The sequence below is a fragment of the Macrobrachium rosenbergii genome, chromosome 4 (assembly GCF_040412425.1).
Source record: "Macrobrachium rosenbergii isolate ZJJX-2024 chromosome 4, ASM4041242v1, whole genome shotgun sequence".
NCBI lineage: Eukaryota > Metazoa > Arthropoda > Malacostraca > Decapoda > Palaemonidae > Macrobrachium > Macrobrachium rosenbergii.
Genome location: NC_089744.1, coordinates 63,802,582 through 63,826,490, shown reverse-complemented (window position 1 = coordinate 63,826,490; position 23,909 = coordinate 63,802,582). Strand labels below are relative to the sequence as shown.

General features: G+C 39.2%; 1 protein-coding gene across 1 annotated transcript in view; it reads left to right on the top strand.

Moving 5' to 3' along the window:
- The first annotated feature begins 5,403 nt into the window (after positions 1-5,403).
- The window catches only part of LOC136835123 (rhodanese domain-containing protein CG4456-like), a 149,011-nt gene continuing 130,505 nt past the window's right edge, over positions 5,404-23,909 (top strand). The window contains exon 1 of the mRNA XM_067098334.1: positions 5,404-5,495. The gene's annotated coding sequence lies outside the window, so the exon portion shown is untranslated. The remainder of the gene's footprint in view (positions 5,496-23,909) is intronic.

The window sequence follows — 23,909 nt, the reverse complement described above, 5'->3', positions numbered from 1 at the left end:
CCCAAATTACAAATTAAAATGTGAATATCAAATCTGGATTCCATTCCATTGGCATTCACCTATATTACACTGATGTTTTTCAAGAAAGTCACTTTGCCAGGGCTTTTGTGACTGATAGGCCAAAGCCAACTACACCGCCTAAAAGCACAACAACCTCACATGAAATACCTCAAGAACATTAAAATGCAAGAAAAATACAAAAAAGTTAAGATACAGAGGCCCAGACCAGTGATGAAGACCTTCATCATCTTGAAGATCTCTTGACAGCCGATCTTAACAATAATTCTTCTGACACCTCAGAGGAGATAGAAGAAAAAGAAGTGGGTTTTATTGATAAAGTCCCAGAGGAGGGAGATTTTGTTCTTGTTGGGATAGATCCAGTAAAAGGTAACAAAGTCTATTATGTAGGCAAGTTAATCAGCAATTTAGACGAGGGTGATGAATTTCAGGTTTCTTATTTAAGAACATCACAGAAATTTGCTGCTAATAGTTTTAAATTTCCAGAAATTGAGGATGAAGCAACTATTGGTAAAGAGGCAGTAACTGGAATGCTTCCAAACCCAGTTCAGCAGAGTATGAAAAGAAAGCAGGGGTATTTCAAATTTTGCTTTTCTTTTGCAGGATACAATATTCGTTAGGCCAACTTTAATATTTAGGCACAACAAATTTCACGTATTTGAGTTACGATTTATGTTTGGGTTTTACTCATGGAGAGAATAATTTCAAGTAAATTTTGGTCAGTTAAGAATTTGGTGGCAAGGATATTTCAAGTTTAGTTTTTGTTTTGAAGGTTACAATATTCTTTAAGACTACTATAACATTTATTCTCAGCAAACATCGTAGATTTTCTGTCTGCCATTCACTAAGGGAGAGAATAATCTTTTAAGTTGATTATGATTATTTCAATAAAACACTTCGTATGGTATTTCTGTTTCATTTATCATCTGACTTGAAGGTAAATGTCAATTATAATAATTGTCCGAATCATCCCATGCTCTTGTCCGAATCATCACCATGGGTAGGGATGATTCGGACATTTTGGAAACTTGTACTTGAAGATAAATAGCTTCAAGTATAGTAAAGTATACGACTTGCTACATTTACTGGTAAATGTAGGATGATGAGGCTACACATTGACATGCCAAGGATATCGCTGCTCCTTAAACTCTGACTTCTAGAGAGAAATTTAAAAAAAAGTCCGAACCATCACCGCTCTCCCCTATATTTTCATATATGTTACCGAAGGGGATTTTTTTAGTTGATAATAAGTTAGTCGTCCCGTGGGCTGCCTTGTGGGTTAAGGCGTCACTGTAGTCCTGAGTTCTTGTCCTTCGCTGGTTCGAGCCCACGGGACGACGAACTTATTATCAACTAAAAAAATTCCCCTTCGGTAACATATATAAAAATATATTATTTCCGAGGTAGAGCGTAATTGGATATTAAAGGACGTTTGTAGCTTAATGCTTGCATATGAATCATGGTGATGTGATAAAATTTCGTTCATATATATATATATATATATATATATATATATATATATATATATATATATATATATATATATATATATATATATCTTATCTTTGGACCCTTGGTACAGGTGTGTTGGATAATGTCAAGTGTCAGATAGTAGTGATCTGGATTATTGAGAGATTACTGCAGATGTTTGTAAAATAAAAAAGTATCCTCCCTTTGAAAGTATGATTATGTACAGTACAGTATTCATATATTTATATAAACCAAAGGCCTAGGTGCAAGTCCTGGTTATGGCAGATGTACTTATGCAATATAATTCCCCTTGGGTGTTAATTTTCCCAAGGTATAGTGAATTTGATATTAAGTGATATTTGTGAGTGTTAACATCTCATGTCTGTATATGACAAAATTTCATGTACAATTTATATACATATATATATATATATATATATATATATATATATATATATATATATATATATATATATATATATATATATATATATACATTCAAGGGTCAACCAGCCCTAGTAGCCCCTACTGGCCGAAGAGCAATTGGTTCCCTCTCCTTCAGGAACTGGGATTAAGGAGTCTTCGGATTCCCAAGCCCATTCTGACCCAGACAGTACAAACCAAGACTGTGTCAGCTTCCTCAAGGATTCAGAATGCCCTAGTTTTATGGACTTTATAAAATTCGCAGCCCAAAAGGAGCGAACATTGACCCTGTCAACACTCTGTTCTTAGAATCAGATAAAAGAGATTCTACTCTTAGACAGTATGACTCAGCAGTCAAAAAATTAGCCTCCTTCCTGAAAGCATCTGAAGCCAAAGTCATGACGACTAATTTAGGAGTTTCCTTCTTTAGGTCACTGTTTGAGAAAGGCCTGGCTCCGCCACTATTACCACAGTCAAGTCGGCATTGAAGAAAGTATTTCTTTACGGCTTTAAAATCGACCTTACAGATTCCTATTTTCATCCATCCCCAGAGCATGCGCTCGTCTGAGACCAGTATCACGTCCACATTCGGTTACGTGGTTTCTCAATGACGTCCTTAAGTTAGCATCAGAGTTGGATAACTTTCATTGCTCTTATCAGGATCTGTTAAGGAAGACATTATTTTTGATTAGCTTGGCTTCAGGTGCTAGAATCTCAGAGCTGTCGGCTCTCACTAGAGGTGATAGTTTTGTTAACTTCCTCCCATCTGGAGAGGTCCTCCTTTCCCTGACCCTAGATTTTTAGCTAGGAACGAAGACCCACAGGACAGGTGGTCTCCTTGGAAGGTGGTGCCCCTTCCTCAAGACCAATCTTTATGTCCAGTTTATACACTTAAATCTTACCTTTTAAGAACTCCACAGAGTAAGTCGGGTCCTCTTTTATCAGGAGAAAGGTGGTACTCTTTCTCTGAACGCTATAAGGCAACAAATCCTGTATTTCATTAAACAGGCCAACCCAGATTCAGTTCCTAAAGTTCATGATATTAGAGCAGTTGCTACTTCTATTAATTACTTTCATAATATGGACTTTTCAGAGTTATCTAAATATACGGGTTGGAAATCACCTCTAGTGTTTAAACGCCACTATTTAAAATCGCTCGAAGCCCTGAAATATTCTACAATAGCAGTGGGAAGTGTCATCTCCCCACCTTAAATAATCATTTCCTTATCCTTTCCTTTCCCCCCCGCCCGCCTGCCTCATTTACTTCTCTGCTTACTCTCCTGGTTGTTTATGCCTCACTGCCTGGCCCCTCATATTGATGTATCTTGTATCTACTGATAGAAAAGTGTAATCTGACATGCCATAATTGTTTTCTCTTACGGGGTACTGGACGATTTTTATTTGGCTCCACGTACCCCAGATATATGTATATTTTAATTTTCATTAGTCTTGTCTCTTACGTGTTTAGCCTAAGTTTACGTGTATAGTATTAAGGTTGTGTTTACTTGTCCTGTGCACATTTCGTGTTTCACCTACCTTTAAGTAATTTTAAGAATTTTGAGGTTTTTTCCCCGTCATAACAGGGACCTCCCCTTGTTTTATAGTATTAAGTTTTTTGATGTGCCTTAGATTTAATATACCTTAGTTTTAGTATTCTTGCTACATGGAAGAGATTACTTGATTAAAATTATTTTCGTTAAAATTTTGCATTTTCTTCAGATTACCCCCTTTTTTTCCTTGCAGTTGCAGTCTTGGCATGATTCTCTATCACTATTTCACCGGCTGACACGGGACTGGACTCAGAAAGGGATTTTGACAGAGGAAAAATCTATTTCTGAGGAAGGTCCCGTGTCACCCGGTGACCCTCCCTAGCTCATCTAGTACTTCCCCTACTTGCACATGCCAAGTCTGGGGTTGGTGCTAGCATGGAATGAAGTAGGTGGCGCTGGTGTCGCCGTCCTGGCGGGTGTTGAGTGTGGGAGCTGTAACGGCTCACCGCTCTTTTCCGGGGGTTTTGATAAGGAGAGATCTTTCGAGTATATTTCCGTGGTAGTGGTATTTCACTCACCCTTCATTATACCGACGCGTCTTCCTAGAAGACGCTCGACTGGGGGTAGTAACCCCAGCTTTCCTGAAAGCTCTTTTTCTCTGGTATATCTAGCATTGTGATACCTAGAAATTCGTGCTGTAATGGAATTTCACCGGGTGACACGGACCTTCCTCAGAAATAGATTTTTCCTCTGTCAAAATCCCTTATATATATATATATATATATATATATATATATATATATATATATATATATATATATATATATATATATATATATATATATATATATATGTTACAGTCAACATGCATAATCAGTCATTATGTAATGACTGAAATTTCAGTCATCACGCCGTAATGCACTTAGGGACATTTGATCCCCAGGAGCTGGTACTAAACACAGTGAAATACATTTGACCCCCAGGGACTAGTACTAAACCGGCGAAACAGTGTAGGTGACTCACTGTTTCGCCGTGTTTAGTACTAGCTCCTGGGGGATCAAATGTCCCCTAAGTGCATTACATTACAGTGATGACTGAAATTTCAGTCATTATGCGTAATGACCGATTACGCATGTTGACTGTAACATATATATATATATATATATATATATATATATATATATATATATATATATATATATATATATATATATATATATATATATATATATATATATATATATATATATATATATATATATATATACAGGCAGTCCCAGGTTAATGGCGGGCTCGGTTAATGGCGATTCGGTTTTACTGCGCTTGTCTAGCAATGAAAATTGGCAATTTTCGTCACTGAAAATTGCCGATTTCTGCTTATTGGCGCCAATAATTGGGTATTGGTGCTGATACATACCCAATAGAGGTGCCGATAACCGAAAACGGCGCTTTTTGGCACCGATAAGCCCCGAATAAGTGCTGATTTTTGGTTAGCAGCAATTTTTGGTTATCATCACACCCTCAGAATGGAACCCCCGCCGATAGACTGCCTGTATTTATATATGGTATGTACATAAATGAAATAAAACATAAAAAATATATATTTTGAATATTCAAATTTTTTATCGCTTATTTATTTTTTAGTTCTACCTAAGTGAACAGTCTGTGATCCAGGCCATGGCCTGCAGGTTGAAGATCACTGGTGACCTAACACAAAAAATTTACTTTACACTTTATAATTGTTGCCAGATGATGTACCTGTTCCCTTAGAGGTTCTGTTCATTTGCTTGGTTTACTCAGTGCTTGAAGGCAGTTACACAGCCAGTCAACTAAATAAGTTAAGTTACTTGAAATTCTAATCTTAAGATCAGTCAGATCCTCAACTAGCAAAGGTAATAAGGAATGCACAAAGCAAAAGAAATATTAAAGTCATTTCAGTTATTTAAATCCGCTCCTAAAGCAGATTACCTTTTTCAGAATGAATGTTTTGGGATATTTTTCGAGTCTCAGCAGCTCCAGGTATTTAGTGAAGCCATCATCTTTTACAGCTGCACCAAGGTGCTTTTCTACCAGCTTTACTTTGCTGCCTGGTTGGTGAGTTAAGTATGTTTTTATTATGATTAATTTTATTTTTGCTCTTTTTTTAAGTAGAGAGTACTCATACAAAAAGGCAATTTTATATGAGTAACTTACCAAATAATTACAGTACATAGCTATAGCTCAAAATTCAAAAATTGCGGTAGCACTCTTTTGTTTTGGGTGTAGGTAGACTGCCCCACCCACTTTCAGGGAAGAATAGGTACAAGATAGCTAAAGAGCTCAATTTGTTTCTGCTGATATGGCAGAAGTATCTGTCATATGCAACTGGAGAAGCACCCTCCTTGGGAGTCTCTGCCCCCTCTCAAGGGGACTTTTCCAGTCTCATAGAGGCTTCTCGTCGCTCGGCTTTCTCCTCAGCAAGAATTCTTTTTACTGTGTCGGAACTGGACCATCTTGTTAAGGACATTTTTAGAGTCTTCGAGGTCTTCAGCTTTCTTGATTGGACAGTTGGGGCTCTAGCAAAGAAGTTAGAAGACTGCACCACAATTCAGGAAAACTTCGCTTTGGACTGATAGAGCAGTGAGAGACGGCGCGCCAGAGTTGGCGACCATCTTTACCACAGGAGTTCTGAAGAAATGAGACTTGCAGTGCTCGTTTACCATGAAGAGAGTCACACCCTCTCAGTGCTCCTCTCTTCTGTTTGCCCCTTTAGACAAGATTAGTTTATTCCCACAAGAGACTCTGGAACGAGTAACAGCCGAACTCCAGAAGAAATCTACACAGGACCTTCTCACGCAGTCCACCAAGAGGACTAGGTTCCCTGCATGAGCTACTTCAACTGCCACATCTGCTAGGACGTCTTCTCCGTTGCCGCAGCAGCCCTTTTGAGGTAATAGAGGTCGATTCCAGCCCCATCATAGATCCAACCTCCAAATGACAACACCTGCCAAGAAATCTATCACCAAGTCAGCCCCTCGAAAATGAGTTATCTGTTCTCCATGTTCCAGTGGGAGCAAAAGACTTTCATTGTAGAGCCGTGGGTACTAAAGGTATTAAAAGAGGGCTATGCAATCCCTTTCAGGGAGAAACCTCCCTTAGTAACCTCTCCCATCAGCTTAATGGCCTGCTCAGTAGGCTTGGAGAGGTTTTCGGCCCTGTCTCGGGAAGTTTCAGCTCTACTCAAGAAGGAACCCATGGAAGTGGTCGAGGATATAGACACAGAGGGGTTCTACAACTGCCTCTTTGTGGTTCCCAGGTCATCGGGAGGATGGAGACCTCTCCTGGACATCAGTGCTCTGAACTTCTTCACTCAGAAAACAAAGTTCAGAATGGAAATGAGCCAGTCGGTCTTGTCAGCCATCCACCATGGAGACTGGATGGTTACGATTGACATGCAGGATGTGTACTTCCATGTTCCAGTTCACCCGGATTCCAGGAGGTATCTGAGGTTCACATTCCAGGACAGAGTTTTCCAGCTTCGGGCACTTTGCTTTGGCCTCTCCATGCCTCCTCAAGTTTTTACTCGAGTTCTCTCCCCCCCTGGCGAAATAGTTACATCTAATGGAGATAAACGTCTCTCTGTAACTCAGTGACTGGCTCCTACGCTCCCCCTCGAGATCTCAGTACATGGAGGACCTTCAGAAGACACTTCGACTTGCTCAAGAACTAGGACTATGAATAAATTCAAGAAATCTCAACTAGTCCCAACCCAGTCTATTCTATATTTGGGGATAGTGATAGATTCTCTAAGTTTTCGGGCTTTTCCGTCCCAACAAAGGATTCATAATTGTCTCAGAAAAGTCCAAGACTTCATATCTCGCCCATCCTGCTCAGCCAACGCATGGATGAGTCTTCTGGGAACTCTCTCTTCCATCAAGAAGTTTGTTCCTTTGGTCAGGTTGCACACAAGAGTGTTGTAGTTTTACCTTAAGGCCAACTGGTGCAGGAAGTTTTTCCCAGACTCACTCGTCTTCAACACCCCTGAAATCAAAGGGGACTTTTTGTGGTGGCTGGTGAAGGACAGGTTTGCGACAGAGAAGTCTCTGTCTCCAATGAGCCCCAACCTAACGTTATACCAGACACTTCAGATCTGGGTTAGGGGCTCTTCTCAATGGCATGGAGGTTTCAGGAACGTGGTCTCCAACCGAAAGGAACCTTCACATCAGTATAAAAGAATTAAAGGCAATTCATCTAGCACTCCAGTATTTTGCAGCGCAGAGTTTCAACAGGACAGTGGCGGTCCATTCAGACAGCATGACCGCCTTGGCCTACATCAAGAACCAAGGAGGGACTCATTCTTTATCACTCCATGAAGCCACCAAGGCTTTTCTTCTGTGGGCACTAAGCAACAAGACCTGAATTGTGACCCGCTTTGCCTGGGGGAAAATAAACGTCCTAGCAGACAAATTAAATTGTGGCAGACAAGTTCTACCGACGGAGTGGACACTCAGTCCACAGGTGTGCACCAACTCGTGGAAGCTATGGGGAAGCCATCGATAGACCTGTTTGCAACATCGAGGAACATTGTCTTCCTCTGTATTGTTCCCCTGCTCCGGATCCTCAGGCATGGGCGACGAATGCCATGCTGCAAGATTGATCGGATCTTGATGTATACACCTTCCCTTCCTCCAGCATGGTGAGGGAGGTATTGAAGAAGTTCAGCACTCACAGTAACATGTCAATGACGCTAGTCACTCCCTTTTGGCTGCACAAGGAGTGGTTTCCAGATCTCCTAAGCCTAATGATGAATTTCCCAAGACTACTTCCCCAGAAGAGAAATCTCAAACAGCCGCATTTTCACAGATTCCATCTAGGGTTATCCACTCTTGGTCTGACAGGCTTCAGACTGTCAGGGAGCTTGTCAGAACGAAAGGATTTTCAAGGAAGGCTGCAGAGGTTATTGCTAAGAGTAGGCGATGATCTTCTGCTGCAGTCTACCAAGCCAAGTGGGCAGTCTTGGAAGTGGTGCTGAGGGCAGAATATCTCCTCTTCTCAGACATCTGTATCCTAGATCACAGATTTTCTGTTATTTCTTAGAACCTCAAGGGGTTAGCAACATCCACCATCAATTGCTACAGGGCGATGCTGAATTCCGCATTCAAACATAGAGGAGTGGACCTGTCTTCGAATCAAGACATTGGCGACTTGATAAGTTTTTTAATACTAGTAAGCAAGGGAAACATTCAGAAGTCACTTGGAACTTGGACATTGTTCTTAAATGGCTGTCTGGAATGCTGTTTGAACCTTTAGAATCATCCTTGCTTAGGAATCTGACAAAGAAGACTCTATTCTTGATGGCCTTAGCTATGGCTAGGAGAGCTAGTGAGCTACATGCTATTGATAAGAGAATAGATTTTACTCAAAGTAACGCTGTATACTCGCTGATTTTGGGTTTTTCTGCCAAGAATGAGGACCCGTCTAACCCTTGGCCATGTTCCTTTTCTATCAAGAGCCTGTCTGAAATTCTGGGCCCAACCGATCAAGAGAGAGTCCTCTGTCCTCTGTCCTGTAAGGGCCTTACGAGTATACCTAGAGAGAACCAAAAGTCTTAGAGGTTCCTCCTCAAACCTTTAGTGTTCCGTGAAAGACCCCAGTCATCCATTATCCAGGAATGCATTGACATTCTTTTTAAGGTCCATGATTTTGGAATCACATTCGGGGGTTCAGGATAATTTACTGCCCTTATGTAAGGTCAAGGCGCACAAAATAATAGCGGTGGCTACATCTTTGGCTACATCTGTCTCTCTCTCTCTCTTCAATCTTGCAATCAACATATTGGAGATGCAAGTCAGTGTTCGCTATGTTCTACCTACAGGGATATTGAAACTGTATGAAAAATGCAGTACTGTACTCTAGGTCTGTTCTTCACAGCTGGCATGGTATTGGGGAATGAAGGATAGGAGGAATGCCTTCTTCTCATCTGTCCACTCTCCTTGAATAAGGATGGTTGCACTTCTTGGGAAGTCTGGTGAGCACTGGGTTGTAATTGTCACCAATCTTTGTTTTTTATGGTTTTGGTGAAAATTTTGTGGTGGTGTAAGTTATGAGTTTATCTGGTCATTTTTTCTGTTGTACTGCGCCCAGGGCAAGGGCCTGTACACACATAATTATTTATGTGTTTTTTGGATTGTAAGCTTTGGCAACCCGCAATAAACTCCTACATTGCAAAGCACTGACTTAAGTAGAAGCAACTCTTGGCTCTACCGCCACGCTGCTACAGGTCGGGAGAAGCTGTGACCAGAGGCAGTACCCGTCTGCCGTTGTTCCCTCACCAGGTAAGGTTACAACAAGCATTTCATGATGCTAGCTAATTTTCTATTCCAAATTCTTCTCCATATCTGAGTTTTTTTTGGGGGGTTAGTATATGTCCTTTCATCCCACCGCCTTTCAATGTGAGATTCAGCTATATAATTATTTAGTAAGTTACGTATATAAAAATTACATTTTTATAATAAAATAATGTTTTATATATACTTACCAAATAATTACACGATCAGAGCCCTCCCCCCTCCCCTCTCATGGACATAGAGCGTAAACAAATTGAGGTCTTTAGCTACAGAAATCAAAGAAGTGCGTTGACAAATAATAGAAATTATTGATGCTGTCAATGCTTCAGCTGTCACAGCAGCAGGAGTACATGGCATCCCAGTGCCATCCTCGGATTCGGCCTCACTGATTCCTCCTACAAACTTAAATCCTCAGTCTAAAAGGGGGCCGAAGAAGAAAAACAAAAGGCGTAGAAGCTCCAGGTAGCCAAGAGCCTTGAGTTCACATGGCACCTGTACCTATATGGCACAAGTGCCACCTTCACTTGAGTAATTTGGCACCCATACCAGAGTCAGATGCCAAGTCACTCCCTTTTTCTCTTTCTATGTAACTCGTAAATTATTCTTCTTCTAGTTCTGTAATTTTGTAGTGTTGTGATGTTTTTCTAATTTTAAAAGTTAACCTTTGTTAATTTCACTTTACGCCTTATACAGTAATGGCAAACTTTTACTTGCATCAAACTCTGCCCAATGCAGATTGCAGATCCACTGGCCCTATAAGTAATTGGCTTTTCCCTTCCATGCAGTTGCTTGCATGATTAAACTAAAACCCTTGACTAGGGGAAACTTGTTTGTATTTAAATTATCCAAGTTTATAGTGAAATAACTACCTTTCACCCTGAAATTATGCCATGTATATATGTGCAGAATAGCTGAACACTGTAATGATAAACTAGGACATATGCAGATTAAAAATTCCATGAACTGGAAGAAGAAAGGTTGTATTTTATGAATCAAAACTAGCCAGGGAAAATTTATAATGTCTAGTTAGGTTACCGAATATAATTGCGTGCATAATGTTGTGAAATAAAGTTTCGAATTTGATAATGATTGCAATTTTATTAAAATTGATTTGTAGTAAATAAACTCAGTACAGTATCCTATTTGATAATCCCTGCATTTTCATTAAAATTGATTTGTAGTAACTAAACTCAGTACAGTGTCTTATTTAATAATTGCTGAATTTTCGAAATCTGAGACAATGGAGGAAAAAGATATTTCGTCCTCCATATGTTCCAGTCTTGTAGGAAGGCATCTCTTGCTGTTGCTTGACTGTCCAAGTTCAGAGGCACATATACTGGGAGTTTGTGATTCTTGTATGTGGCAAACAGATCCACTTCCACTTGTGGAATCATGTTGGCTATTGTTTGAAAAGAGTGGCTGTCCAACATCCACTCTGTTGAGGCTGTCATTTTCCTTGATAGAGAGTCTGCTATTATGTTGAGAGACCCTGTGAGGTGAACCACAGACAAGTGCCACTTCCTTGCTTGCACCATCCGAAGGATGGCTAGCATTAACATATTAAGAGGAGATGAACGTGATCCCGACCTCTTGATGCAGGACATTGCAGTCACGTTGTCTAGAACCAACAAAATGTGTGTCTCTTCTAGAGGTTTGAGTTTTTTGAGAGAAAAAGACAGCCATCAGCTCCAGGAAATTTATATGACAATTCCTCAGAGCAGCTGACCACCTCCCTGCCACCTAACGATCCTCCCAATGTCCTCCCCAACCTGTCAACGAGGCATCTGTGTGTACTGTCACTTGTACACATGGAGGAGTCAGGGTGACCTGTTTCGCCAGAGATTCCTTCTGGGTCCAAGGCCGAAGTATCTCCCCAACTTTTGTATTCTTCTGATGAGGTTGGTCTCACATCTTTTTTCTTGCATGCGATAGCTAGAATTTGTTCACATTTTTAGTTGCAATCTGAGTATTAGATCTATTACTGATGCAAATTGCAGCAGGCCCATCATATGATCTAACAGCTGTCTGGAAACTGGGCTGTGCAAGGAGCCTTTTGAGGACTTGCCTTATTCTGTTTTAAGTATGATGGGGGAAAGACAACAGGCCGTGAAAAGTGTCCCAACACAGTCCCAGCCACTAAAAGCATCTGCTGGCATGAAGTGGGAGTTTTTCCAATTTATTGTAAAACCTTTTGGTTGTAGTCTGTTGACCACTGCTCTTAGGTTTTTTGAAGCACTCTTTTCTAGTGGGCCCCCAGATCAACCAGTCATCTAGGTAGGCTGTTGATTGTATTCCCTCATTTGAGCTTTCGAACAACCTACCGTTGCTAATTTTGTAAAAAATTCTTGGAGCAATATTTAGGCCAAAGGGCATGACTTTGAACCCGTATGTATCTTTCCCTATCTGGAACCTTAGGAAAAGGCAGAAGGGAACAGCGATAGGGATGTGCTAGTATGCACCTTTCAGATCTATAGAAACTGTCCAAGTCCCTTTTGGAATGATTGAACATACTTGGGCAACGGTAGTTATCCAAAACTTTTGGCAAACAATGTGCTTGTTTAATGTTGATTGGCTGAGGATCACTCTTCTTTAAGAGGAATGCTTTTTGGGGACACTGAAGAGACGTGCTTGGTGGCGAATATACTCATATTTCTCTATGGCTCCCATTAACAGGGCCTTTCTGCACATAATCTTCCAGAGAGGGGTCTGGTGTTTGGAAGAACCCCTTTAAAGGAAGGGGAGTGATGAGACCGTTTCCGACGCAGCCCATTTGAAAATAATGCTGTGTCCCCAAGGGGAAGACTTCCATTGCCTGTGGTGTCGTCGAAGTTGACCCCTGACCATACAATTCCTATTGGTATCTGCTTCTTCCTCTGCCTTTGCCCTTGACAAGCATTCCAGGTGTTGCTTTTCCTTTTCCCCTATAAGAGGGTCTTCAGACCCTGTGAAAAGGATTTCCTTACTGCTGTTGTTGTTGTCCCTTTGTAAGTTGTCCCTTCTGACCACCTACCTGTCTTTGAGGAAAAAATTTTTTGGGTGACTGGAGGCCTCTAGGATTTTTTATTATAGCGAACCTTTTTGGGTTGGGTAAAGGGAAGTTTCAGGTTTTTTGTTTCCTGAATTCCATTTTTCCCAGAGGAGCATACTCTGTACATTTCTGTTGGCGGGCTTGCTCGTTAAGTTTAAGCCACAACAGACTCCTCAAACAGGTCCTTACAGAAGGGGTTAGAATGTAATAATGAAATTAGATTGGGAAGTGACTTGTTGGAGCCCTTCAAAGTTTCCACTCATGCTTTTATGCGCCACTCTAGAAAGTCATAGAGTGCCTCCCATAGGGTTCTCATAAAACTTTTGGCTACAACTGCAAAACTGTTCTGGAATCTTCTGGAAGCCTTTTGGTGGCAACTTCCAGCAAGGTGGTAGAGGTTATAATACTAAGGAGGTGGATCCTAGCAAGAAATTCTGCTGGGGCTGTCCCCTCTGAGATTCTTCTCATAGGAGTCCCAAACTGCTGCGTAGCTATATCTAAAGGGAGCTTTTCCCTTTCCAAAAGGGAGTTGCAGTGTTGCCCATTCTTTGGTGGAACTTCCTGAAACTGGGATGACCATGGCAAATGGTTTTAATTCTGCCATATTCTCCTTATTTTTAGTCACTACAAAATTCTGAAAATCTGCCTTCACATAATTAATAACTTTGAAAGTGAAGGGACAGAAGGCTGGGGCTACTTGGTGAGCAACTTGGGTCTTATTCTAAATGGAAGTAGAGATCCATTTTTTATTTACCTGGTAAAGGGTGTCTTCTATAGCTTTTAATGCTATAGGCACAGGTAAGAGAACCGTTTCTGTTAGTGGTTTCTCCATGTCTGGTGAAGGCGGTACCAGGCACCAACCTATATTAGGGAATGCTGCCCTGTCTCTAAATTCTACATGTTCAACTTTGATCATAGTTTTTCTCTCATTAATTAGATACTTACCATCGGGAGAGAAAATGCACATTGAGGCGTCTCGCCAAGGATTGTCAGTATCATCAGGGGTGAGTACTGGAGGCCCTATTATGTTCTGAATTGAAGTTTTGTATTCCGAACTGACCATTTTGTTGTTTTGTTAATGAGAAAAACTATGATCAAAGTTGAACATGTAGAATTTAGAGACTACACTGGGTGTCAGTAGGTGGCATGGTTAGTCCTAGCTTTAATTCACTTGTAAAATTTATCTCCTTCCTCTCTCTTAGCCTTCATTCCCAAAATGAAATAAAAATCTGAGATCATTATTTTACTTACAGTATCTTTTTACTTTAACTTATTTGCGAGGAGTTACTCTACTGGGTTTATTTATTACAAATCAATTTTAATGAAAATGCAGAAATTATTAAATAAGACTGTGCTGAGTTTAGTTACTACAAATCAGTTTTAATGAAAATGCAGTGATTATCAAATAGGATACTGTACTAAGTTTATTTACTACAAATCAATTTTAATAAAATTGCAATTATTATCAAATTCGAAACTTTATTTCACAACATTATGAATGCAATTATATTCAGTAACCTAACTAGACATTATAAATTTTCCCTGGCTAGTTTTGATTCATAAAACACAACCTTTCTTCTTCCAATTCATGGAATTTTTAATCTGCATATGTCTTAGTTTATTATTACAGTGTTCAGCTGTTGTAATTTTAATAATCCTGCCAGTATACTGGCTAGCATGGTGTGCTATTCTGCACGTATATACATGGCATAATTTCAGGGTGAAAGGTAGTTATTTCACTATAAACTTGGATAATTTAAATACAAACAAGTTTCCCCTAGTCAAGGGTTGTAGTTAAATCATGCAAGCAACTGCATGGAAGGGAAAAGCTAATTACTTATAGGGCCAGTGGATCTGCAATCTGCATTGGGCAGAGTTTGATGCAAGTAAAAGTTTGCCATTACTGTATAAGGCGTAAAGTGAAATTAACAAAGGTTAACTTTTAAATTTAGAAAAACTTCACAAAACTACAACATTACAGAACCAGAAGAAGAGAATAATTTATGAGTTACATAGAAAGAGAAAAAGGGAGTGACTTGGCATTTGACTCTGGTATGGGTGCCAAATTACTCAAGTGAAGGTGGCACTTGTGCCATATAGGTACAGGTGCCATGTGAACTCAAGACTCTTGGCTACCTGGAGCTTCTACGCCTTTTGTTTTTCTTCTTCGGCCCCCTTTTAGACTGAGGATCTAAGTTTGTAGGAGGAATCAGTGAGGCCGAATCCAAGGAAGGTACTGGGATGCCATGTACTCCTACTGCTGCGACAACTGAAGCATTGACAGCACCAATAATTTCTATTATTTGTCAATGCACTTCTTTGATTTCTGTAACGAGCTGAGATACAGCTGAATTTTCCATCAGGACATTATTTTCTGAGACCTGGGGTATTGATGAAGAAATTTTTGTACCGTTCATGGCTCACAGGTTACCATGACCAACTCAGACACGGGTTGCAAGGCCGCATCAGCGGGCGAGCTTCTGCTGAGGTCATGGGAATCTGGAATAGACCCTAGTAAATTTTGGTCTTGCTCTCTTCCTGGCACCGGTAGTGGGGCCAGGCTGGGTATTAGAGAAGCCAGACTGGGATCTCCTGAAGGGAGATGTACTTGCTGCTCTGGTACTGTCACTAAGGCAGGGACGGGTGCAGGAATTAAAGCTAGATTTGGCACTGGCACTGTCCTTTCTGCAGGGCCAGGTGTAGTATTCACTATTGATGATGGCTTAACATCCGGAATGGATGGAGCGTGGAAATGCTCAGAGCACTGAAGTACCACTGACAGAGAATTTGAGTCAAATCTTGGCTCTCCTAAAGGGAGACATGGTGTGCACTCTGGCACTGGCACTGAGGCAGGGCCAGGTATGGGAATTAGGTTTGGTAAGGGCTCCACTTTCTAGATGGGCAGAGCTTGGCACTACTCATGGCACTCGTGTGGCACTGGCAGTGTTTTTGGGTCTGGTTGAGGTAGATTAACTGTGCCTGCTTGTGATTGTGAGAGGTCAGGACCTCTCCTTTGTGTTGGATTAGATGGAGACAGGGAATCCTGTCCTAGAATGATGAGTTTCCCGGGAGTAGCTTCCATTTTAGAACAATGCTTCCAGAGGGTGGAGTGCCCATAGATCTTACATGCCATGCAGAAGACCTTATTAAAATCTTTGCAGCATTGAGTGAGTGGTTTCGGTGGTGGGATGTTTTCAGTGGTTTTAGTGGCTGTTGGATAGGTACTACGGCCCATCATACTGTACGGTAATGATGAGTTTGGCGAGGATCAAGACCCAGTGGTACCGATCCATTTATCACTTATATTTATCTTATAATTCCCTTCGGTGATAATTCCCCATCAGGGATATTCCCGAAGTAGCATGAAGTGGATATTAAACTACACTTGTAGCTTCATGATTATATATAAATCACGGTGTGATAAAAATTTCATAAAAAAGCTGTGTTCCAAACGTACCAATTACCTATCATGGTGGGTGTGGGTTTATGCCAAAGCTAAGTACAATTTCCCCAATCTCGACGGGTAAACAACTATGGCAGATTTGGCATTAACTTATACCTCTCTTGATGGCTCAGTGGTTAGACCGTCGACTGGAGTCGTTGGAAGGTACTGTGTCGAGGGATCAAGACCCGGCGGTACCAATCCATTTATCTCTTATAATTCCCCTTTGGTGATAATTCCCCACGGGATATTCCCAAAGTAGCAGAAATTGGATATTAAACGACATTTTGAGCTTCATGATTGTATATCAATCAAGGTGTGATAAAAATTTCTTAAAAAGAGCTGCGTGTTCCAAACGTACCAATGAGCTATCATGGTGGAGGTGGGTTAATGCCGAAGCTAAGTACAATTTCCCCGATCTTGGCAGGTAAATAAGTACAGCAGATTTGACATCAACTTGTACCTCTCTTGATGGCTCATTAGTTAGGCTGTTGACTGGAGTCATTGGAAGGTACAGGCAGTCCTTGGTTTACAATGGTGGTTCTGTTCTTGCTTCGCGTCGTAAGCTGAAAATTGATGTAAACCGGAATGACAGCATACGACACCAGAAAAATGTATAAAAATTTGAAATAAAAGTTATGAAAGCCTTACTTTTAATCCTTTAGGTATACTGCATGTTGTTTCTTGATGTTGTACCTACATTCTGATGTGGTGTGTATCCAAAAACTGGTGGTTCTGGAATGTAAAAATTTACAATTTAGTACAAAGTATGTGGTAGTGCACTGTACAGTAGTACAGTAATTGTAAAGTCCTGTATGCAATAAAGCATATACTGTACAAGAGTAAAATATATTTTATTAAACAGTAACACAGGTGTACAGTACTGTAATTTATATCAAAGAATGTATAAAAGATGAAAAAAACAGTGAATTCCGTACTTTTATTTTTGAAACCCCGTGCTTCTTAACCCTGGAAAAATGTTGGTGCGGCCACATGGTTCAGGGGATTCTAGAATGTAAAATTTAGTATTAGTGTACATATACTGTACAATAGTCCTGCATGCAATAAAGTATAAATACAGTAAGTATTTTACAGTAGAATAATAAAATGTATAAAAATTATAAAAAGTTAGGAATTCATTACCTAATTTCAGGCTAGCTTGTGGGAGATGGAGATGTGCATGTGTGGGGAGCCTGCAATGATAAGGATAAAATTACTGTAGAGTATGTGTTACACTGTTCTGTATCAGTTCAGGTATTTGACAAACCTGTGTTCAACAGTACAAAATAAAAAATGAATTCCCTACCTAATTTCAGTGATTTTTAAAAGATGTAGGCTAGGATGAGGGAGCTCTAGTAAAGGTGCTGGGCAGTCTGGAATATTAGAATAAAGCTGTACAGTGAATTACTTTATATTTTATGAAGTGTACTGTACATATAACAATTTATAACATTAAAAACAGTTGAGTATTACATACCTTTAGTGATTTGAAAGATGTAGGCTACATGAGGAATGTTATGTACAGTTACAGTAGAGGTCAGGTTAAAGGTGCATGTCAGTCTGAAATGATAATGTACATGATAAAGATTAGAATAAAGTACTCCTGTACAGTATAAAAATTACAGTGGTTGGCTTGCTTACTGGGATGGGCATATCGTAGATGAGGACAGTTGGGCTGCGGTGTGGAATCTGCTGGTGCTTGGGAGTCTGGAATGAAAAAAGTAAAAATGATACAGTAGTATTTATTTTAAGTATAATAACACAATTTAAAACAAAGTATGTAATACAAATTTCTAAAAAATAAAGAATTCCTTACCTGGTGGACATGAAATGGGTGCAGGTGCTACTGGTGCAGGTGAACTTGGGCTTCAGCAGGGGACACCTGTCATTTTTGGAATGATAAAAGATCAAAATTACTGTACTGTAGTGTACAGAGGTATGTATGCAAAAAGCTATACAGTTTTTGAAAGCAAAAAAGTTATGATGGGCCTGGAGAGGAGATTGGTTCAGCTGAGTTGGGCCGGGAGGAGGCTATAACATGTGGATCTGGAATGATAATGATATAAAATTATGTAAAGTTACAGCACATACTAAAGAAGTACTGTACAGGTGGGTGTGGTGCAGTAAACTTTTTGTAACATTTATAACAATTTATAAAACATTAAAAAAAAAAAGTTAAGAATTCCTTACCTGATGAAGTTGGAGAGGAGACAGGTCCTGTATCTTCAAAACCCTGGAATTCTTCAGGGGAGTCAGGACTGTCATCACTACCAAAGAGATCTGGAATGATACATAATGAAAAAAATTAGGTTATGCAACAGTAAATATAAATTTTTTACAGTATGTACAAACAATTTCCTGCGTGAGAATGATAAAAATGAAACACTTAGGAATTCCTTACCTGATGGAGCTGGAAATGCCGCTGGGGAGGGTACAGGTTCAGGCTCAGGTTCAGATTCAGATTCAGAGTCAGGGGAATGTGGATTAGGCATCACTTCTGCAATGATACAAATGATAAAATTTATTGGGTTATGCTGTGTATCTACAGTAAATATAAATTGCAGTACAGTGTTCACTAACAGTTTTATAAAATTTATTACAATTTATAACATTTTATATTACAGCAGTAAACAAAAATAAAGTTGAGAATTCCTTACCTAGACTAGGAGTGGCAGGTGGTGCTGGAGACTTCTGGAAAAGTGTCTAGCCTAGACTGCACACTTTTCTTCAACCGCTTCTCCTTCAATGTCTCCTTGTAGAACGTTGCAAGATCCATCATCCCTCTCAGAATCTTCTGAAACCTGGCAATGTTAGAGTCCTCAGCCTCAAATGCTGCCAAACATTTCTTCAGGGGAGCAAAACCCTCTGCCAAGCCCTTGGCAGTTAATGCTCTGACCTTTGTTTGTGGTGCCTCTTCCTCCTCCTCGATCATCTGCTTCTCCAGCTCAGTGAGGTCTTCCGATGACAGTTCCTCTCTGTGGGATGCCAGCAGCTCAATGACATCCTCGGCTTCAGCGGCTGCGTTGTAAACTCGGAACAAGCGTCGTAAACCGGTCTCGATTTTTTAGTGAATATATCTGAAAAACCGTCGTAAACTCGGAACGTTGTAAGCTGGAACCATCATAAACCGGGGACTGCCTGTACTGTGTCGAGGGATTGAGACCTGGCAGTACCGATCCATTTATCACTTATAATTCCCCTTCAGTGATACTTCCCCATCGGGGATATTCTTGAAGCAGTGCAAATTGGATATTAAATGAAATTTATTTCTGTGAAACGCGTTCTCGTGTTCATTTCATATTACATGTATATATACAATATATATATATATATATATATATATATATATATATATATATATATATATATATATATATATATATATATATATATATATATATATATATATATATATGTGTGTGTGTGTATATATATATATATATATATATATATATATATATATATATATATATATATATATATATATATATATATATATATATATGTGTGTGTGTGTGTATACAGATGTGGCAATTCCACCATGCATCTCTGTCAGTGCTGTCAATGAAAGTGGACACTATGGCTGAGTGCTACAGTGTGTGGCTCAAGTTTGCAGTGTCCATGTATTGCATTTGGCCTACCTCCCACCAGTTCATGTGCTGCAAGTGCTCATCATTGTTTACCTGGGTAAAGCAAATGGGTGTTGGACTAGCATCTTCTTCCCGTAAGAATAACTGAGAAACTGGAATAATGTACCTGTTTTGATGCCTCTCCCTCCTATTGGTAAAAAGATGAATTTCATTTTTGAATGCGCGTTATAAAAACTTACTCACGGATGTTATCTACTGTACTTGCACTGACGTGTTGACTTTACCTACATTTTCCACTCTGAAGCTTATTATTTTCCTATAATATGCCTAGAAAAGTTAGTAAAAAGTGTGCAAAATACTATTATTTGTGAGGAAGAGAATGATGTACGTGCAAATAGGTAAATTATAAGGAACTTGTACTGTATGACCTTGATAGAATGAAGGAAAAGATTAGGGGAAAGAAAAAATAGATCCTGAGGGACTGTGTTAGAGATAGGGAAATGGTAAATGCATAGCTCCTGTTATCTGCAGTGTGCAGATCTGTCAGATAAGAAAATGAAGAGTTTTTAGAAAAAAGGACAGAAAAATAAGCAACGATTTCTATGAGAAGGCCACATGTCTGACATTGTCGAATGACTTAGGATTGTTAACAGCAAATGACAAAGTTTTTGAATTTAATAAGGCTATATATATCACCATTCACCTGCAAATGAATGCTAGCAAAAAGAGAAAAAAGATGGAATCCTTTCTTCATTCTCCTTATTTGTAAATATAACCTTTCCGCTTTGGGCACGTACATTCAGAATTTGCTATCACCCTCCTATCTCTATTGCTGGCAGCCTTGCATCTCTGCAGTTACCCAATGTTTTGGGAATGTCGTCGAAATCCGTGATAATGAGTACTGCATATACTCGTAGAACTTCGTACATTTAATGTTATTTGCCATCTCATCTTAGTGTTTTCATGATGAATTTACTTGGGAAGGGACTCAAAATTTTATCAGTTATATGGTCGTAACTCGTACGTTCGATTCATGCATAGCGCTAGCTCTGCTTACTAAAAGTGGCCTACTTAAGGCATTCTGATTCTTGCATCATAGATGAGATAATGATAAAAGGGAGATGGTGATGGCTCAGACACATCCTTCGTACAATCCCTGAGGGAACATTACGTGACAGTGTCAGCTGGGCTCCTGTGGCCACCTGTAGAGTTAGAAGACCCAAACCCGCTTGGATTAGAACTATGAGAGGGGAGGCTGGTGATGAGTGGAGAATCTTGTGAGATAAAGAACAGGAAAGACAAGAGATGCCCTTTGAGTCAAGAGGCTTTGGAGGCAATGATGATGATGATGATGTAGCTGTAAAGATGAAAGGAAAAACCAGGTTCAGTATTCCCCAAAGAAAAACGTGCGTGAAAGGACTTATAAGTATGTGAATGGCTTTTGTTCTCTGTAAATATATATTTCAAGTTTGTTATCTGCCTTTTTAAATTTTTTTTCTCTTAGTTTACTCGCTATATCTGGCCCTTTTCTCAGTTGAAAGTATATTTCTCAAAACTGTCTCTCCTGTACTTTTTCTTCTCTTTACCAGTGACACAAGTAACAAGTAACAAGTAATGTTACTGTTCATAAATCATCCTTCTCGGTCATCTTCAGAAGTTCTCTCTCAGCCTTACTTCATTTTCCCTAATGATTTTACTGTTAACCTGATTAACACATCTAAAAAGGATATACCCACCTTTTGGTTTGTTTTAATAATACTTGAGGGTTTATGAATATCAGCCCCCCCTCCTCAGCTTGGAGGTGAACAGTTGTCGGTTTAGTCAGTATACCTCCAAGAAAATGTGTCAGATCTATTATTCCTGCTGTGTAGTTCCTCCGAATAACCCCAATATAGAAGCGAAGATTGGAATGGTCAAAAGTTATTTTTTACAGTATTACTATTTTTCTTTTTTGGGCAAGACAAATGCATGCACTCTGAACTCAAGTTTTTGTTAGTTGGTTTACTAATCAGTATTCGAGTGTGTTGCTTTCCTCAATTGCCAAGATTCGGTTTTGCCTTTAGTTTTCTAAGAGAAAGTTTACGTCACTTGGTCTCCTAACCAGTTTGGGTGCTTGTGTTGCTTATCTCAAGTGCTTCTAAAAGCAAGTTTTTGTCAGCTGGGCTACTAATCAATTTAAGTATTTTGAGTGTTTTCCCTTTAGTTTTCCATATTTAGCCTTAATCATGTTGATTCATTTGTTTTGTCAACAGGGCATCTTTATCACGCAATATAAAAGACATGTCTCTTACTTGAATGTAGACAGAGACTGAACTTGAAAATTGTTTTAGATTATTGTGTCACATCACTTGTAATGGGACAAGTTACCAGCACCTTGATTAGGCCTAATAAACAGGCCTTTAGAAAAAGAAAATCAAAGAGAATGGATCCTTATCTTTCAACATTTGTCCCTATAGAGAGCTCAGGATGATTAAAGTTGACCATATATGCTGTGGACAGTTGCTGAATGTAGTGTAACAGTAGGTTATTCTTTTGATGAGGGTTAAAATGTATTAATTAGTCGTTTGAATTAATGAGGGAGGACTGGTCACAACACAGACGAGCCGTCATTTTTTATCACTTGCCAATAACAAACATACATTCTCTCTCTCTCTCTCTCTCGTACATATTTGTCAGTTAGGTTGTGGGAAAAGCCCTTTGTGCTTTCTGAAGAATGAACAGCTTATTGTTGTGGATATCAAAGAATAACAGAAGTGATGTTTTTAGATTTTTTAGAAGGCTGATTTCTTTCTTTTCCAAGGCTGATGGTGCTACAGTGAAAGGGAAGGGGATAGGAGAGATCACTTGTGAAGGTGTATTATAATGTTACTTTGTTACTCTCGTTTCCTCTTATCAGTAATTGATCTGCTACTAAGGTTGTCAGAGTTTGGATAACCGTAACTTACATGGGTTCTTATAATGGTGGCAGTGCTGCTCTGTCTTCCTTAGAATTACATACGTATCCCTCTTTAAGAATTAATCTGCAAATAGCCTGTTGATATCGAAATCACTATACCATGGAGAATTACTTATATCCAGAGGGAATTGCATATGATGAATAAATCTACCCTGACCAGGGTTCTGACCTATGCATGTTTGGGATGATATTTGGTAACTGTAGACTTATCCACTCAGGTGCCAAGAGAATTGATTTCCAGTCTGCCGTACATATTCCTGTCGAGTTCCCTTTTTGGTGTAGGTTATTCCAAAGGTGTAGTGAATTCGATATTAATGAGCCTATTGCAGCTCAATATTTTTGAGATTGTAAGAATGTTGTGGGTAAACCTAATAAAAAACTATCATACATACTGTATGGTACTGTATGTACCCAAGTACTACAAACTTGGTACTGTACTTTCGATTATAATTATAGAACATGAATTCGAAAGGACTGTATAAAAGACATGAAAGCATCTTTTAATTTCAGAGATGGAATCTTTTTATTTCCTTTGATTGCTAAGTGGATAAAGTGACTGTCACACTTTTGTTGAGCGCTATTTTCATGTTAAAGTAAATTTAATATGGAGGGAATTTTTGGGGCTTAATATTTGAAAGTAATTGACCCCCAGTAGCCTATTCGTGGGGGATGAGTACCACTACCCCCTGCAGATAGCTAAAATCCACGAATATTTAAAACCCCTCAAAAAACGCTTATAACTGCCTGTTTTGATAGTTCAGAGCACCAAAAACCCTCTAAAAATGCGTATACTTGAATATTTTAAGTTTTATCACAAAAAGTGGATTTAGTCACAAAAATGATATGAAAATACAGTAATTTGTGAATGTTTCTCTATGAAAAATACTGTGAATGGACGAATTTTCTGCAAATAATGTTTATATATGTTCCATAGAGAAATCTGTGAATAGGTGATTCCACAAATCCAGACCCACGAATAGGCGTGGGTCAAGTATATAAAAATACTGCATGTAGAGTTAAAGTTTATATTTATATATATATATATATATATATATATATATATATATATATATATATATATATATATATATATATATATATATATGTATATTGTCACGATGTGTACCAAGTACCTGGTTACTACACAACTAGTCACCAAAATCTAA